Here is an 18183-nt window from a genome sequence, read left to right on the forward strand (position 1 = left end):
TTTTTCTTTGAGACTAAATGAAGTAACAAAAAAATCATTCAAACGTTGATTTTCATAACTTAGCATTTATAGCTCAAATTCTTCCTCTTCCATGAAGACATTCTACCACATCCTACCACAAAAAAGGTTTTATTTCACCACCCAGGTGATATATGCTTCGTGGTCATGGCAAGCTAGATATCTTTTGTATTCTCATCAAAATCCAACACGCAGTAGTTTGTTGACTGATAACCGATGTTAGCTAAATATGAGTGGTGTTGACTGAAACCAATGGTTCTCTTAATTTGTAGATAAGGTTTCTCTATTTTTTCTAAACCAAAAGTAGGACATACATGGTAACAAATAATTCTTTCTGATGTGCAAATTTTTCTTTTAAATGGAAAGTTGTAAAAATGTATGAAACACAAATCACACTTAGTCATCTGTTAACACAAAACAATCTTTCCTGAAAAAAAAAACGGAAGTTATACTGTTAACATGGAAAATATAGGATAGGTAGCATTCTAGTCATTTATTGCTGTGTAACAAATCATCCCAAAATGTAATGTTGTAAAGCGACAACACTCCTGGGGGGCCTGGCTGGCTCAGTTGGTAGAGCATGTGACTCTTGATCTTAGGGTCATGAGTTCAAGCCCCATGTTGGGCTCAGAGCTTACTTAAAAACAACAAGAAAAAGTAACAACACTCCTTTATTATGTTTCAGCATTCGGCTGGATAGTTCTGGTTTGGGATCTCTCTCTAGCTACAAGCACAGGATGGCCACAGCTGATAGCTTGACAGAGGGATGCTGCCTGAGGAGCTCTTTATCTGTTTCTACTCTCAGGTCCTTCCTCTCCGTGTGGTCTCACCAGGAGGTCTCTCCAGCAGAGCGGAATCAGGGTAGCCTTATTTCCCACATGATGTCTCAGTAAATACCTTAGGTTGAGCACCCTGAAATAAATTGGGAGAAGCTGCATGGCCTTTCCTTACCTAATTTTAGAGACCACACAACTTCAAGTCCACCATATTCACTTAGTTAAGGTAATCTCAAAGGGGGAGTGGAATAGACTCTCCCTCTATTGTTATGCTTTTTTTTTATATGAAGAATGACTGACATGCAATAAACTGAAGTGAATTTTTGTTTTGACAAATGCATAAACCCATAAAATAATTACCACCACCAATGTAATGAACTTATCCATCACTACTACAAGATTTCTCATATCATTTGGCAATCCCCCCCTCCCATCTCTTCCCCTCCAGTCCCAGGCACCTACTAGTAATCTGCTTTCTGTCAGTGTTGATTAGTTTGCATTTTCTGAATTTTATATACATTGAACCCTACAAGATGTGCTCTTTGTCTGGCTTATTTTCCTCAGCATAATCACCTTGAGATTCATTCACATTGTTATAGATATCAATAGCTCACAACAATGTTGTGCATAACAATAGTTATTCCCTTGTATGAATATTCCAGAATTCATTTATCCATTCAGATGTTATAGATGTTTGGGGTGTTTCCAATCTGGGGTTTAACAAACAAAGCTGTTATGAACATGTGTATATAGGTTTTGATGTACATTTTCATTACTCTGGGATAAATGCCCAGGTGTATGATAGCTGGGTCCTATGATAAGTATAAGTTTATCTTTTTAAAAACTGCCACTGTACCAGTTTACATTCTCACTAGCAGTATATGGATGATCTAGTTTCTCTATATCCTTGCCAGCATTTGATGCTATTACTATTTTTTTAATTTTAGGCATTCTGATAGATGTGCTCATTGTGGTTTTAATTTGCCTTTCCCTTAATAATGTTAACATCTTTTCATGTGCCTGTTGCCATCTCTAGATCTTCTTCCATGGAATGTCTATTTATATCTTCTGCACATTTTCTAATAGAATTTTTAGCATCTATCAGTCAGTTTCCAGGTTTAAATTATCTTTAAAATAAATAATATAAAACAAAATCTTCATGAAATAGCCATTTCCAGTGCTTTTCATTTCCATGTGGTCTTACTTTCTTTCTTCCTTAAGTAATTTCTTTATCATATCTTGTAGTGTGGGTCTGTGAGTCATTTTGTGTCTCTGAAAAACTTTATCTTTTAAAGTTATTTTTGTTGGGTATAGAATTTTAGGTTGACAGACCTTCCCCCCTTCTTTCCTTCCCATTTTTTTTTTTGTCTTTCACACTGAAAAGATGTTGCTTCCCTGTTTTCTTTCATGCATTGCTTCCAAAGAGAAAACTATTATCATCCTCACCTTCTTTCCTCTATGTAAAATACCTTTTTTTCTCTGCCTGTTTTAAGAATTTTTTTCTTACCACTGGTTTTGAGCAATTTGATTATGATATGCTTTAGTGTGGTGAGTCACATGCCCATTTCTAATCCAAATCCTGGCAAAGGAGAACAGAATTATGATGAAAAATTTAGAACAACTATGACTTATCTCATGGGGATATGCTCACTCTCTCTGAGCCTTTTTTTCCATGATAATGGGAAAAGAAACCAGGAAAAGAAGCCAGTTTTATTAACAAATAAAAGAAGGAAAGAGAAATTTGGAAAAGCAGAGTAGAGACTGAAAATCTTCATTATATCAAAGAACAAGACAGAAATCAATTAAGAGATCTTATATGTCTTGGGTGCATCGGTGGTATAGTAGGTTAAGCATCTGATTTTTGGTTTGGTTCAGGTCATGATCTCAGGGTCACAGGATTGAGCCCCATGTTGGGCTCCACACTCAGTGATGAGTCAGCTTGGGTTTCTCTCTCTCTTTCCCTCTGTCCCCTGTGTGCATGCACACTCACTCTCTCTCAAAATGAATAAATAAATCTTTAAAAAAGAGAGAGAGAGAGAACTTGTATTTCTAAATGTACATACCAGGTACTAAGAAATAATCACCCCGGGATAGGGAAGGAAAACTGAAACAAGATGGGATCAGGAGGGAGACAAACCATAAGGGACTCTTAATCTTACAAAACAAACTGAGGGTTGCTGGGGGGAGGAGGGTAGGGGGAGAGAGGGTATTGGGTTATGGACATTGGGGAGGGTATGTGATATGGTGAGTGCTGTGAAGTGTGTAAGCCTGACAATTCACAAACCTGTACCCCTGGGGCAAATAATATATTATATGTTAATAAAAATAATTTTTTTAAAAAAGAAAGAAATAATCACTGTGGATATGATGTATTTGTTTAGCTGACTTGGGATTAGAGTCAAGATAGTATATGCACATAAAGTAAATATTTTAGGCATCCAGGAAGAATCAGGCCTGGGTAGGAAAAAAGTCGGCTCTGTCTGTGTAAAGACAGCAGGCCTCAGTTTACATATTTTGTATAAAGAGATTTTTCTACTGTAAGAGAAGTGCTATATGACCTTCAAAAACAAGGAGAGCAAAGCAAGGGGCAGCATTATAATCTCAAATCAAAGTTCTAAAGAGGCACCCTGACCTTTAGTTCCTCAAATGGTGCCAGTACACAAGATGAGAAGAGTGTGTCCTTCTGTGTGTCCCTAGCAATTTATCAACCTCAGGGATGAAGAAGGAACTTATCTGAGAGTCCTATAGGCAATTGCATTTATAAATTTTGTCTTAGCCAGCAAAAAACAAAGTCCTTTATGATGTGGGAATTTCATAGCCAGATTGAATACCATAATCTAAACAAAACTGATGGTTCTTATCAAAGTCTTAATTATACTTCCTCAGAATGGTAAAATTATGAGAAAATGAAGACATAAGAGTACATCACAAAACATCATTCATGTACTCCATTCACTTCATTTCTGAAAGAATTATCTAAAAGGGGAGGAAAACACACTTAAAAGACTGGATAGGCCAAAATCTAGTTGAGGATGATGGTTTTACAGAAGGACTGTGCTTCTGTGAAAACAGAAAACAAACAAAAAAACTTAAAGTCATAATTCTTATGTGCATATCCTTCTGGTATTTGACTAGGGGCTGTGGTTTGATGCAACGTGAGAAATTTCAGGTTCTTACTAAAGTTATTCCGACACCAGCATTTCAGGAGTCCATTTATTTCACATACTTTCAGAAATAAACAACACATATGAACGTCCTCAGTGGCCCAGTCAGGAGGGATTTCTCTGCCCACAGATGATATTACACATCTCTCTGTTAACTCTGAAATCCAAATGCAAAATCCAGCCTTTAGGAAGATTACCATATGGATTTGTAACACCCTCTGAGACACTGGTTCTACAACCAAAAGACTAGAAGACACTTCCCTGTATGAGATTTTGGATGAAAAATACAGTATAGATATACAATGTCACTTTCACATGTTACTTTTCTTATGAGAAGACATAAGCACTAGAGTGAGAATGATGAACAGAATACCTCCTATCAATTTGACATATTCTTCATTTAACCATTTGAAGACACCAAAGCAAGAGAAAGGTCATTATCAAAAACATGGCATAGTATTTTTATCTGACCAGTGAACTGTGTTGCTCTGGTTCACACTGAGAACCGTGACCCAGCTAAAGGAGAGTGTCACACTTAAAATCTGGTTTGCAATGTGTCTTTCATTTCAGCAAATGACCTCCTTTCTGCTACATATCAAAGAAGCTGTATAGGGTTAGCTGACCTCTTAAAAGTGGGCGAGACAAAAGTCAGAGCTGCTACATCGGCAGCAGGGTTTTCAAGCGAGACTCTTTCCCCTCAACTGCAATAGGGTAAATCAGTCCACGGCACGTAGGTAAGAGACCAGCTTTTTGCTGGACAGTTTTAATAGCCAAAAGGTATGGGTTTTGCAAACTGCTTGAATCAAATTGAGAGTAAAGGCGAGCACGGCTAATAGTTACATGAGAACAAGAGACATAGATGAGGTGTGCCCTGAGCAAACAGGGGCATATGGTCACCCTACTCCCCCTCATCGAGATGAGGGCAGAATTATAGGAAATGTAAGCAAATACACAAAGCACAACCACTAACATTCTGCCTTGGTGGTCATTATACTGGCACAGACACAAAACTGAGTTTACATGTAGAAATCCCCGCCCAAGACAGCACTGGCTGATGTCATTTTTGTCATTATCACAGGAGGTAGAAAGTGTAGATGGGAGAGAGCAAGTCTACAAGTAGCACAGCACCTTCTGTAAATAATTATAACCGGAGATTACCATGGGGTAAAATGATACCTAAGGACAGAGCAGGTTTGGAGGCTTTCATTTGCTGCCTTCCACTTTGGTTACTTGTTCATTTTTTAACGGCTCCCAACACAGAGGGGGAAGAAACAATCTGTCCAGAGCAAGGGATTCTGTCCTTGTTCCAACTGTGAGTCTCTCGTGGGAATGAGAGCTCCTGAAACTCCCCTAACCAAACGGGGCATCCTTAGGGGGCTCCCATCAGAGTTATTTCAGTGAGCTCCTACTTTTTATAACCAAAACCATTTCCAAGGAAGAAGAAATCCAGGAGTTAATTCTTGTCTTAAACCCTTTAAATGTACAACACAAATGAAGACTAACTGAGAAACGCATTTAGCAAATATTTGGGGAAGAAAGAACACATCGTTTTTTATTGTTGTTATTGTTGTTGTTGAAATGTTTCCCACTACTCGCCCCCTCAAAAAAAAGAGGGGTGCGGGTGTGGAGGCAGAACAGAGGAAAGGAGAAAAGTGGCTTCAGCTCAGTGAAACACTAAAAAATGCACATGAATCAATTATGAAAAAGAGAAGGTCCCTTTGAATGAGGAAAAGCTGATTGGAATTAAGATAGGCTTTGTTCCTATCTGCAAGGTACAAGGAGGGGACTTTTCAGCGGAACAGAAAAGGGGGATTTGGGACTGTTTGGCTGCTTAATGCCATAGTGCTTCAGAGTCCATGTGAAAATTTGCTGCTGGCTATTAATCATCATTGTGCCCCTGCAAAGAAGCTGTTACAATGATGACTATATGTCATTATATTCCCACTGTAAGTAACGAATCAGAGAGCTGGGAAAGTTGGATAAGAGCGGCTGGCAAACTTTTAAGCGGTCGAATCTATTTAAATAAATTTACATCACATTTGCTACTTTCTCTGGTATGGGAATCATACTTTAAAATGAAACAATATGCTGTGTTCATGGGGCCTGGTCTTTTATTCCCCTGTCTCTGAGCCTACTTTCCAGGTCAGCCTTTGCCAGCGCTGACAGCACGCTTTTCTCATAGCCTCTCCTTCTCATAGCCTTTGGTTGCTTTCAAGTTCAATTTAGCACAATAAAGTTGTTATGCATGACAGTTTGGAGAGCAGAATAGGTGGTGTCTGAGCCCGCTGTGTCGCTACAAAGTGGGTCCATTCTCTGTGGGCCGGCTCAGTTACTGGAGCCTTACTGGTGGGATACAGCCATGGACTTCCAGACGTTCCCATCCTGACGAAAACAATTAGCTTCAAACTGCACGAAGCCGTGGGGTCAGCCTGTCTTTGACTGAGACTGCGCCATTTAATATGCTGCAGTGGATTTCAAATTTATGTTGATTTATCCTGTTGTGCTCCCCTTTTATGTGCTTTATTTACAGATGTGTAAAGAACAGGGAAAGTTGGAGTCCCACATGCTTCCAGAGTTTTATTAGAAATCGAAACCATTGTTTTATGTTTATTTTATAAAGAAATAGAGTTGAAACGTGTCAGGCTTAATTCCATTAGGCTGAACTGCCCAGAACAGAGCCCTGGGGTTTGGGAGACAGGATCTGAAAGGAAGTGTCTCCTTGGCTAAGCATCATCAACAAGCCAAACAACAAACAACCCTAAAACGCCACCATTGTCAGGATAGTTTTCTATTGTGGGAGATTACCCCTCCAAAATCCCTCTCTGACCTAAAAGTGACAGATCTTTCAATGGAAGCAAAAGGTACTTTTTCAACCATCACAGGCCACCATGTGTATTTGTGTATGTACATACGGATGTATCAGATCAATTAGTGTTTAGTATTCATTGACAGTCCACCCAAGTGCTTACTGTCCTTAGAAATATGATGCAATGTTCTGCTGTCAGGAAACAAATATTATTTGATTCTGACACTGCAGAATTGTCCTCATGCAGAGAACATCACCTCTCCTCCTATCCCTCTGAAGAGAATCATGTAACAAAGCAGACTTAGGTGTATTTTGAATTTTACCAGCAGACGGGTCTAGGCCAGATGTCTTCAGTCTCTGAGCTCTCCTAGTAAAATAAATCACAGTTGTCTTGATTACTGATCTCACTAATTATAGGGTACAACCACCAAATAAGCCTCCTTCGAGATTAGAAATTAACTGAAAGCGTATCTTAAAAGCATATTTCACTTTCTTAAAAGAGTTTATTATTTTTCTTTAAGCTATTTGTGAGACTTAAATTTTTTCTCACCAGAAAGGGCGGAAATCCTGATAGTAACCATGCTACATAATATTTTTCCTAACTATGTATTAGCAGAGAAGAGTAAAAATAAAAATTACACATGGAGAGATTCCCCAAAATAATTGTTTTTTAATATGCAATTTAATATAATTTCAAAATGTTCTTGACCAAAGGACAACATTAAAAGTAAAAATATATATGTGGTTTTAGCAAAGTTTGAAAATAAAAGTCAAGCGTCCTGGTCATCGCCCTCCTTCCACTATTATTTGAATATTATTTGGTGTCATTTTGGTAATAAGGTCCCATTTCAGATAGTTTGTGGAAATAGACCTGGAAAAAAACAAGAAAAACAACAAAAACGCATTATGAGAGAAAGTAAATGTGTCTGTGAGAAAAGCACTATATCCTGTATAATTTTCAAATGAAGTAATTTCTTTGCCATTTGAATGAGTGAATACTCAAACAAATGACCCAGATATTTTAGTGAGAACTTTGCATTTAAGCAGTCTTATTTTTCTTGAAGAAATATGTTGTAAGCATATTAAAAATTCTTTCATACAAGAGTAGTGAAAATAGAGGATGGTTAGATATTAGACTGGTAAGATACGCCTGGAAGTTTACACACACACACACACACACACACACACACACACAAACAAAATATGCAAAAGTGTACTGTGGTACAGGTTATAACACTTAACCTACATGTCTTCATCTGGATTTTGAAAATACAGGGTAACTTACTACAAAAGTTTGTTTCCTCATCTCAGAAGAAATTTCCTAGAAAAAAACTTGTTAAATTAACAAAAATCAATGAGAGATAGTTCTGGAGGGAAGCTTAAATGATTATAACATATCATAATGATTTTATATAATATTTACAGAGACCCAGAATTTTGGACTGACAGATTTCTCCTGATAAGCTTTACTTGAGGAAAAAGATCCAGTAGAAAAAGTTGTGAATAGGCTGACCATCATCACTTGTTAGCGAAGTTGCTTCTATTAAGCTGATATGGAAGGTGTCTCATAAGGAAGATGATCAATCTTCAGTGTTCGCTAGAGCAAAGGAAAGACAGGAAAAGAAAGGCAAAATGAAGAGCTCATTATAGGGAGTGGATCTGGGAGAAAAAAACAAAACAAAACACTGAGGCAGAAAGAGAGAAGACAGTATTCACCCTAACTGGCATCAGCAAATCAGCCAGATTTTACCAAAGTGCTTTGGCTGAAGTAAGTATTCATACAGTTTAAGCTTCAGGAGAATATGACCTTGAGTTTACTTATTTGCTTTGTAGCCTCAGCTAAGTTTTAAAAGATTTTTTAAAAATCTTCTTCATACTCATAAAATAAAATAAAATAATAAAATCATCATCATCATCATCATCCCCAAACACACAGGTTGTGGTGCAGACTACACAACATAGGTTAAGTGCCCAACACAACACCTGTCGTGTAGTAGATATCCTATAAATATTGCTTCCCTTTATCTTTTCAATTTTTTGACATAGCTCTTGTAATTCCCATCCTTAAATTCCTCTACTGATCAATAGTAAGTCAAAATTCCTGACCTAAAATCTTACAGAAATAGAGATATTCTTTGTAACAAATATTAACATAATGGATTCCTGATGGTTTGGATTTGAGAAAAGCTGCGCCTACATATCACTCATTTTTACTTGGTTGTATTTAGACTTTGCTCATCCTAGTTTGATCACTGAATAATTAACAAAGACCTGAAGAAAGGTTGCTCAATATCATGGCAATGGTTTCCTCCCTTATATGGACATGGGTTTAAAGAGACGACTTTCTGATAACTACAAGATAATCTCTGGAAAAAGTCTCCCAGGGCCTTAAATAGAAATCTGAGGTGCCCAGAGTAAAAAAGACACATGGCATTTTGAGAAAGAATTCTGCTTAGTGGTTAGTCCTGTTGCCCAAAAATAGTATGCTTTGGAGGAATAATGCTTTAGTGTTCACAATAAAAATGAGTGAATTCATTGACCTAAAATTCATTTATTTATAAAACAAATTCTCAGAGACAGAGAATCATGCTTTCCAAGTAACAAACTTCATTCTTGTTAAAAAAGTCATGGAACCAGGATAAGGTTGATGGTGAGGGGTGGGACGTGAGGAGAATAAGGACCTTTTCTCATTTATTGTTTGAGCTTTGTTTCACCAACACAACACTTAAAAACATTTGGAAAACTTAGGGCAATACTTTCAGAAGAATATATTCTATTTCTACTTATTATACGGTGGAAGTTTTCCAGATACTAGCAATGATCTTGACCAAGTGATTGGCCAAAATTATTTTTTCCCGTAAACTGCTGCTTAATTGAATCCTTATTTTAATACCAGCCTTATTTGAGACACTGCAATGTATTCTGTAGCATTAAATAGGCATATGTAATTTCACATTATATCGAATTGTAGAAATGGACTCAATTCTATGTTAGAGATACCATGTATGGTGGACGCATGATAAACATTTTTTATTAAATGCAGTATATGGACATAGTGATCCTTTTTTCCAAAGTCTATTATTTTTAATGTCAGTTGATCACACTACTTAATGAGTGTAATCCTTTGCATATTTAAAATATGCAAAACATGAAATAGCATTCTAACTTGACTTTTAAGCCCATCTTTCTTTACAAATATTAGTAGAAAACCAAGAAGAGATTAACTACATTATATTTCTGCCTATTTCTTTGTCTTTTAACTATGAAATAGTATGTATTTTCTCGCATCTCCTCATCATTGAGGTGATTTTTTTTAAGACCTGCAAATATTGAATTAAACATATATGTGTTAAATAGGCTATTTGTGCATCATACAACCTTTAAACAATTTTTTTGTTTTTATGGGCAAGCTCTTAATAAAGAGACATATGTGCTGTTTTATATATCCACATGCTTTACTACCATTTTTTAGATAAGCACCATAACTTAAGTTGTCTTCCGCACAAAGTTCTGGCAAGCTTCAATAGATTCATTAGTGGGTTTTTCTTTACAACCAACGAAGCTCAAAGAGCTCCTAACAATGGAGCTAATCACTGCCTCTTCCCTGACCCAAGCTTAGGTTTTCCCTCCTTTCATTCCAGACTCTTATTTCATTTCTGAGCAATTGGATTTCCGTGGCACTCCCAGAACAAATAAATATCTCCCTTTCCCCCTGCTTACATCTTTTGTGTATATTTTTTCTATACGACTGCCCGTATTTAAACTAGTGTGGTAATGGCAGGGTTGTTCAGGTAATCTTTCATTGGACATAAATGGTGTAGCATTAAAATGCAGATAATGTTACCTCAATTAGAGAATGCTGTGCAAAACTTGAAAAAGACGTAGCTAAATGTTTGGACTAAACAAGTAAGTCTATGTTGTTAGGAGTGGGGCTGGGCAAGTTGCATTTTCAATAGATCCCTTAATGAATAAATGTTAGACTGTATCAACAGTCCTGAACAGGCTTGTGGTTTGTGTGTGCATGAAGTGTAATGGTATCAATTGACTGGCTCTTTGTGGTTGCTATAAAGTACTCTTGAATGTGTCAATGGAGAGAAGGCCTGCAGACAATGAAGCCATGACAGCTGAATGTCAGCAGCGACCTTGAACCTAAACTGGTTTCACCATTCCAGTGACTCTAGCTACAGTGAAGACATGCACTGGAGCCGGACCTTCGGCATTGCCTGTCATTTTCTGTGTTCAGATTCCAAACACTTAAGTGACAATTTCACCACATTGCTAGACCTTGCTAATATGCATCAGTGAACGTTCACTTATTAGTGATGGGGCTAACGATATGTTCAGCATTTTAATCAGAACTGCATTGGCATTTAAAAAATACAAAAACAAAACAAAACAAAAAAAAAACCAACAACAACAAAGCAAAACAAAGCACCATTCTAGAAAAAATGTTTCATATAAGCAAACTCATCCAGAGAAGATACTCAAAACATGTCTTTTCTGCAGCAATGGATTCTTTGATATCGATCTTGCATTACACAGCATTACTGCACATACATTACCACACTCTTTATTGCTGCAAATAGCACATGATTAGTTAATTAAAATATGGCATCAAGGAATAATTAATATTTGTAATGCAGTGTTTCTTTAATGAAAAACAAGAGAATTCTTCTAAAGGTCACATTTACAGATTAAATGTGTCTTTAACATAAATGGAATGTTATTAAGCTAGGCTCAATATTCAGGAGAGAACTACAAAGCCTTTTGTGGCAAAACACTATTAATGAATTCAAGAAACTGAATCCCTTTGCTAATGCTGGAGTTGAGCAAGGTTAGAAGCCCAACCACAACTGAATGTTCTTAATATGTTCACTGTACTCTGCAGTAAAGAACTAAGGGCAGGGAAGGAAGGGAACTGGGTTGGGAGAGGGAAAGACTGGAGGAAGCAGAGGAAGAAAAGCAAGAGAGATAAGGGCAGAGAAAGAGAGAGGTAGAAAAGAGAGGAGATTTTGATTGGTGAGAAACATGTAACCATGTGTATGCAGCAGAGAACAGTAATATCAGAAACTGGCATGCACGTGCTGTAGGAAGGACAGCTAACATATTTTTTGGTGTTATTAATATTATACCACTATAAGCTCATTGCAATTCATTCTACAGAAAACATAACATTTGCAAAAAACAATGTAAATAAAAATATTAACTACAAAATTATGAACATAAATAAGTGCAAATTTGTTATTAGACACGTGTACTTCATTTTACTAGCTCATCTGTGAGTCCTAATCATCAGTAAAAACTGTCATGTGATATACTATTTTTCAAAGTAAATGAAAGTGAGACACAACTATCCTCTTGTTTCTCTGTGGTTATGTAAGTGCTTATATACTATAAATACTGAATTGCCTGATTAAATTTGTCCTTATAAGTCCCTTACAATGTACAGAGAAGGGAAAAAGTCTCTATAAGATATATCTGTCTTTCACTTGAAAAAGCTGAATGTTAGCACAGATTTTTCAGGAAGTTCCTAACAGGAGAAGGTCACATATGTTTTAAAATATAATAAGAAAATATCTTTAAAATGAACATGTTACTATGAGAAAATGCTTATTATCCAAAAACACTGTGCATAAAGTTTATTTATTTACTTAGTAGGATAATTATTTTATGTCTATTTTATCAGGTCATACGATACTATAGAAACAAAAGTAAATACATCATCTTGATTTCATATTTCAGTTAAAATATTTATGATGTGAAAAACCATATTATAAAGGTTATTAAGCTACCACAAAATAACCAATAAACACTTTTAAAACAGAAATTCAAATAACAATCTAAAATCATCAACTGTCCATAGCTTAAAAATGTGCAAAATTTAGCATATAGATAGGTTCTTTTTGGCCTTAAAATCAAAGTGCAATGAGGAAAATAAATAATGAAATAGAAATATTTCCTTGCATTAACTTTTATGTATGCATGTCCTGGAAAGAAAGATAATTCCCTTTCTAGTGTTTATAGATGTGTTTGCAAAGTTGAACATTCAATTTACACTTTCTTACATTAGTATTACCACTTGTAAGTGAGCTGATACTATTGGTTGGCAGCTATAAAAAATTATCTGCGTCATATACTTATTTTTAGTTTAATGTGCCTCTGTATTTTTATAATTTTCCCAAATATACGTTTTATACCAGAAAAAAGATACTGGCATCGCCCAGTTTTATTTTGTATCGTTGAGATTTCTATGAATTATACTCGCTAGGAAAATAGCATTTAGAAAGTTTTTATATTTATAATGTCACTCCAATGTATAGAGATGTGGTATAATTTTTATGAATGCCAGAGAATAAAGGAACTGCACAGACGCTGCCATTCATTATGAAGCGGCACCTCTGCAGACTCCTCTGGTTGGTCTCAGACTCAAAGGGGCCTCTTTCCTCTGCTCTATGGAAGAGCTCTCAAGAAACCAAGCTCCAAAGCTTGAAAAACTTAATGGTTGGAATGAAACCCTGTTTTTGCTGTTTCAGTTATTTTAAAGTAGGATGATAATTCTCAAATGAGATTTAATCTCCCATGCATATATAGGTTATGGAATTTAAGTTTAAATACAAAAGTAGTCAGAAATGAAATTCAGGTTAACAGGTCAACACAATGCCTACAGCTGAGACGCTCATTTTTGTTGGCCTACATACAGAGCAATCTTGACGAAACCCAAATGTATATGATGATGTCTGAAAATATATCCTTCATGAGATGGTTAAAGGATATATTTAGCAAACATCTATGTTATTTAAGAAAACATTCTAAGTAAATGCTCATACGATGAAGACATGATGGACTATTCCATGAATACATAGGTGACTATGGCTAGGATTTGTGATGAAGAAAGTTGTATAAGAAATTTGCATTAATATGGATTTATTTTTATGCTTTAAGATACACTCAATAAAGGTATATACGCCAGTAGGTTTTCCTTCAACATATGTAAACATAAAGAAAGATCATTTTAAAGTGTCCTTCACTCTCTTAAACACCCATGAAACTTTTATTCTCAAAAGAAATAAAAAAGGATGATGATAGGGTTGAACTTGGAATTATTTATTCTCAAGTTTTATGGTTTGCATATTTAAAATTCACCTTTACTTATTTGTGTAATTATTTGGCAAATGTTTCTTGAGACTATTATATGCCAGATTCCATGTTAAAAAGAAAAACACAACAGCAACACTGGATTCCTGTGCCAACTTTCATTCTTTTTGTTTGTTTTTAGGCCCTCGGCTTTTCACCTTTTCCAGGCTAGGAAGAAAGATGCAGAAGTTTCACACTGTTTGGTTCAATGTGGAACTCTGATCTGAGAACTAAGCAGCTATCCCACACTGGGCCTGGCCTCTCTTCCCCCACAACGATAAAGGGGCTCTGCGGCCCCGCCCTGCCCCTCTCAGGATGAAGCAACCATTCTTAAAGGACTACTCAGCTCTGAATTCATCCTGGACTCTATACATTCAGATTTCAATGCAACCACTACTCTGGCCTCTTATGTCTCAGATACAGTGCTAATTACTTTGTCAGATGATATTTTATGGATATTTATGTAATCTTGAGAGTCACTGTGTAAGGAAGGAATTTCGGAGGTTCAGTAAGACAATGCAACTGGGTCCAAATGAAGACAAGCAGCAATCTGAACCCAGATCTACTCACTCCAACACCAGTGCTCTTAAAGATTTCTATATGCCAAAATAACCATTTGATTCACACAAAGGCAAGCAGCATCTATAATTGAGTGAAAATATTAGTCGAACTAGAATTTGGGTAAATAGACTTTTTTAAGTCCCTAGATATAGACGCCTATAGACAAAAAAGTGAGTGAAGATACACTTATCTAGTATATACAAGCATGAACTCCAGTTAAGCCAACTGACTACATACCCATCCATCCCTTCTGTCAGTTACTCCTTGAAATAAAAACATACTCTTCCCTTTTGCAACAGGGGTGGAAACCAGAAGGGATTCTTAGTGGGACAGTGACTCTAATTTTAGCAAGTTAGGGGCTCGGATGCTACAGCAGAAATTGGGTTGCTGCTAGGGCCAGTTATGATTCCATTCCAGTGCACACCCCCTTTCCCTCTAGATAGTCGCACACTGCTAGAGGTCAAAGAGTGAGTGAGTGAGTGGGAGCAATGGAACAAGTTCATTCTTGTTAGAGCTCTGATCCAGGATGACATCTTTCAAAAAAGAGAACTCGGGAGAAGTTTATCCAGCACCCAAATATTCAATATTCCTATACATTTAATTTCTTTAGTTGCATTTGGATTTTTCTATTCTTACCAAGCAAAATTTTTCAAGGAGAAAGAGAAAAGCTGACTCTTTATTATATAGCTTATGTTTCACATAAAATCAATTCATTGTAAAGCAAAGTTTAATTAAATGCATGGTGGATACTTCCTGATCTAAATGAAAGGATAGTTTTTTCTTTTATTTTGGTTCACCTCAGTTATAAACCTGTACAAATTAACCTTAAGCTTTATAAAAATATAAAATTCTTTAAATAATGTTTTATAATCCAAAATGGAGCCAGACCACTGTCAATTAAATGTATGTAACAGTAATACCCATACCCCAATTACTCTCACCTAAACTCTACAACTTCAGTTCAGCTTCAGACCTTTTCAAACAGAAAACTAACTTGCATTCATTTTTGTCAGTAAATATTTAAATATATGTAATATTTACATATGATGATTATAGCATAATAAACAAGTATGTTTGTCATATTTTGCTTTTTGGGAACATGAGTTGTTTTACTCTTTTTAAATCATACTATTATCTTAAAATAATCCAAATAAACACATATGTGTTTTATAATGTCATACTGAAGATGATACGATTTCCAGAGGTAAAGATTCTTTTGTACATACTCTAGTTCCATGTCCTGTTGATACATAATTGATTGCATCATCTAAAATTGGCTGGACAGTTTCAGAAATGAATGTAATAGTGTAGTCACATTAATGCTGAAGTAATTATTAATAAAATCCTAAAAAGGAATGCTATTGATCAGAAAGAAAAATGTAGTCTCATTTTACTTGTTATCACAAAAAGTTATATTAATACTATTGTGTAACTAAACACATTTGGAGACATCATGCAAATCTACCTGTCATGTTTAATTATAAGCTACCGAGGAAACTGCTAATAACATTAACAAATAAAAATAGCATTATTCAGTGTTTAACTGCTCTTTGTCTGAGTCACCACTTGCAAGTACCAAGTGCCATTTAAATGATTAATCAATGAATTCGTGGTAACAAATTCTCTGAGAAGTTTTTGTGATGAGGTCAGCTCCTTACAACATGACCTCACATTTTAAGATGCAGGCACCTTAAAATGGTGACATCCATGAGTTCGAGTACTGAGAAGTGTATGTGCAGTAGGAATTATGAGATACTTCTGAGCATCTCAAGGCCCACGGTTGTTTGGATATTTTATATTCCATAAACATCATGTCATACAAATATAATAACCATAAACAGGAAGAATTCAGGGAACTCAGCACATAACACTAATTTGGTGGTATTTCCAGACACTAACAGAATAAAGGGGCTCCATTCCCAACATGCTGCACACATGGGTTTTCTTTAGGACATAGAAAGGAAAAAAGAAGGACTTATTTATATTAGGCCAATGTAAATTCAAGTAACATTTCTCAAAAGTTAAGGGATAGCTTGGCAGTAGTATCTGAGAGGCAGAGTCTTGCTTTATATCAAATGGCAAACTGTATTCATAGAATACAAAATCTAATTTATAACATCTTTCTCCGTCATCATTATATGACTATAGGTATAAATTTACATTGGGCTAATTCAATTTATATAAAATGAATCAGATTTTAAAGTATATTTTATTTTATTTATTGTTATTTTAAAGATTTTATTTATTTATTTGAGAGAGGGAAAAAGAACACAAGTGGTGGTGGGGAGGAGAGGGCGGGCTGAGGAAGAGGGAGAAGCAGGGTCCCGCTGAGCAGGGAGCCTGACACGGGGCTTGATCCCAGGACCCTGGAATCATGACCTGAGCTGAAGACAGACATTTAACCAACTGACTCACCCAGGCACCCCAGTATACTTTACTTTAAATAGTATATAGTATACTTTATTTTAAATGCCTTTCTCATAAAAAATGAGTTACTTAGTAATTAGGCTGCTTTGTTTGGGTATTGTCTTTTCACATGCCTACAGAAGGTTACCTTCTGAAAGAATACTTAGTTGTCCATATTTCTGTTTTTCATCTCCTCATTGAGTTTGCATGTAAATATTTGAGAATTTATAAAAATCAACTATTTCAGTCCCAATACAGATATTGAACACTCCTCTCTTCAGAGTCTACAACAAATTGCCTATCTACTTTCAACATGTATCCAAAGTTTCAGAGCCACATTATGAACCTTTCTTGGGTAGGCCCTATATATAAGGTATAGACTAGAAAGCACATTATTCCATTAAAGTGTTCTTGTTTCCTTTAGAATAATATCATTTAGAATGCACCTTAGCCATATTAAGTGGTTGACAGATAGCATAAACAAAAATAGGTTTTACATTGCAGCTGTACACAATACACCTTTGTACAGCTGACTGACTGCTTACAACAATAAAAAATAATTGTGGCATTCTGCTGTCAAACTTTCTGACTAGTTTATAGTGAACTTCAAAAATATGGTTCCTTTTTCTCAAATGCAATTAATTTGAGAATAAAAGTAAAGCGGTGCCATGAAACATAAATGTTGCACCCCAAAGAAGAGATTGTTTGTTATCCGATAACAATAGATAAAGTTCCACATCCCCATTTTTCAAAAGAAGGCAACGGTACCACTTAAGTATGCAAAGAAATGCTTCATGTGGCAAGAAGTACAATATGATTAATATAAAAAAATGAAAAGTATTTATTTACCAATTTTGACAGTTGTCACGGACATCACTGTTTCAAGTGGCATTTTTAACAAAACAATTTGCTGGCTGATAGTTACAGGGGAACTGAAAGATTTCTTTTTTCCCTGTGTATTTACAATATTAAAAAGAAAATGCATCCTCAATGTAACTTTTCTGCTTAGGAGAAAAAAAGAATGAGTTCTATAAAACAACCCATCCAGCGCAGTTTCTACAAGAACAAATGAATGCAAGTGTTAACAAGGCCTAATCTTCCCTTTTGTATTTGTTTCTTCATTAAGCTCTAACTATGCTCTAGCTCTTGTACCCTGAAGATTTGATGTGAAGATGGTATGACAGGCTTGGCTTCTGCCGATGCAGCTGGCACTCCTGATGCCAAAAGCCAGAGCCTGTGGTAGTGGGATCAGGAGAGAGTCGTTCGAGCACAGTTTGCCTGTCAGTTTCCCATCCGCCTAGCAGTGCAGCCCTCCCTT

General features: G+C 36.0%; 1 non-coding gene across 1 annotated transcript; it reads left to right on the top strand.

Moving 5' to 3' along the window:
• The first annotated feature begins 573 nt into the window (after window positions 1-573).
• TRNAK-CUU lies at window positions 574-646 on the top strand. Its single transcript has one exon. It is a non-coding gene; the product is annotated as a tRNA-Lys (tRNA).
• The last annotated feature ends 17537 nt before the right edge of the window (window positions 647-18183 follow it).

This window comes from Enhydra lutris, unplaced genomic scaffold, assembly GCF_002288905.1.
Source record: "Enhydra lutris kenyoni isolate GAN:26980312 unplaced genomic scaffold, ASM228890v2 scaffoldscaffold19, whole genome shotgun sequence".
Taxonomy (NCBI): domain Eukaryota; kingdom Metazoa; phylum Chordata; class Mammalia; order Carnivora; family Mustelidae; genus Enhydra; species Enhydra lutris.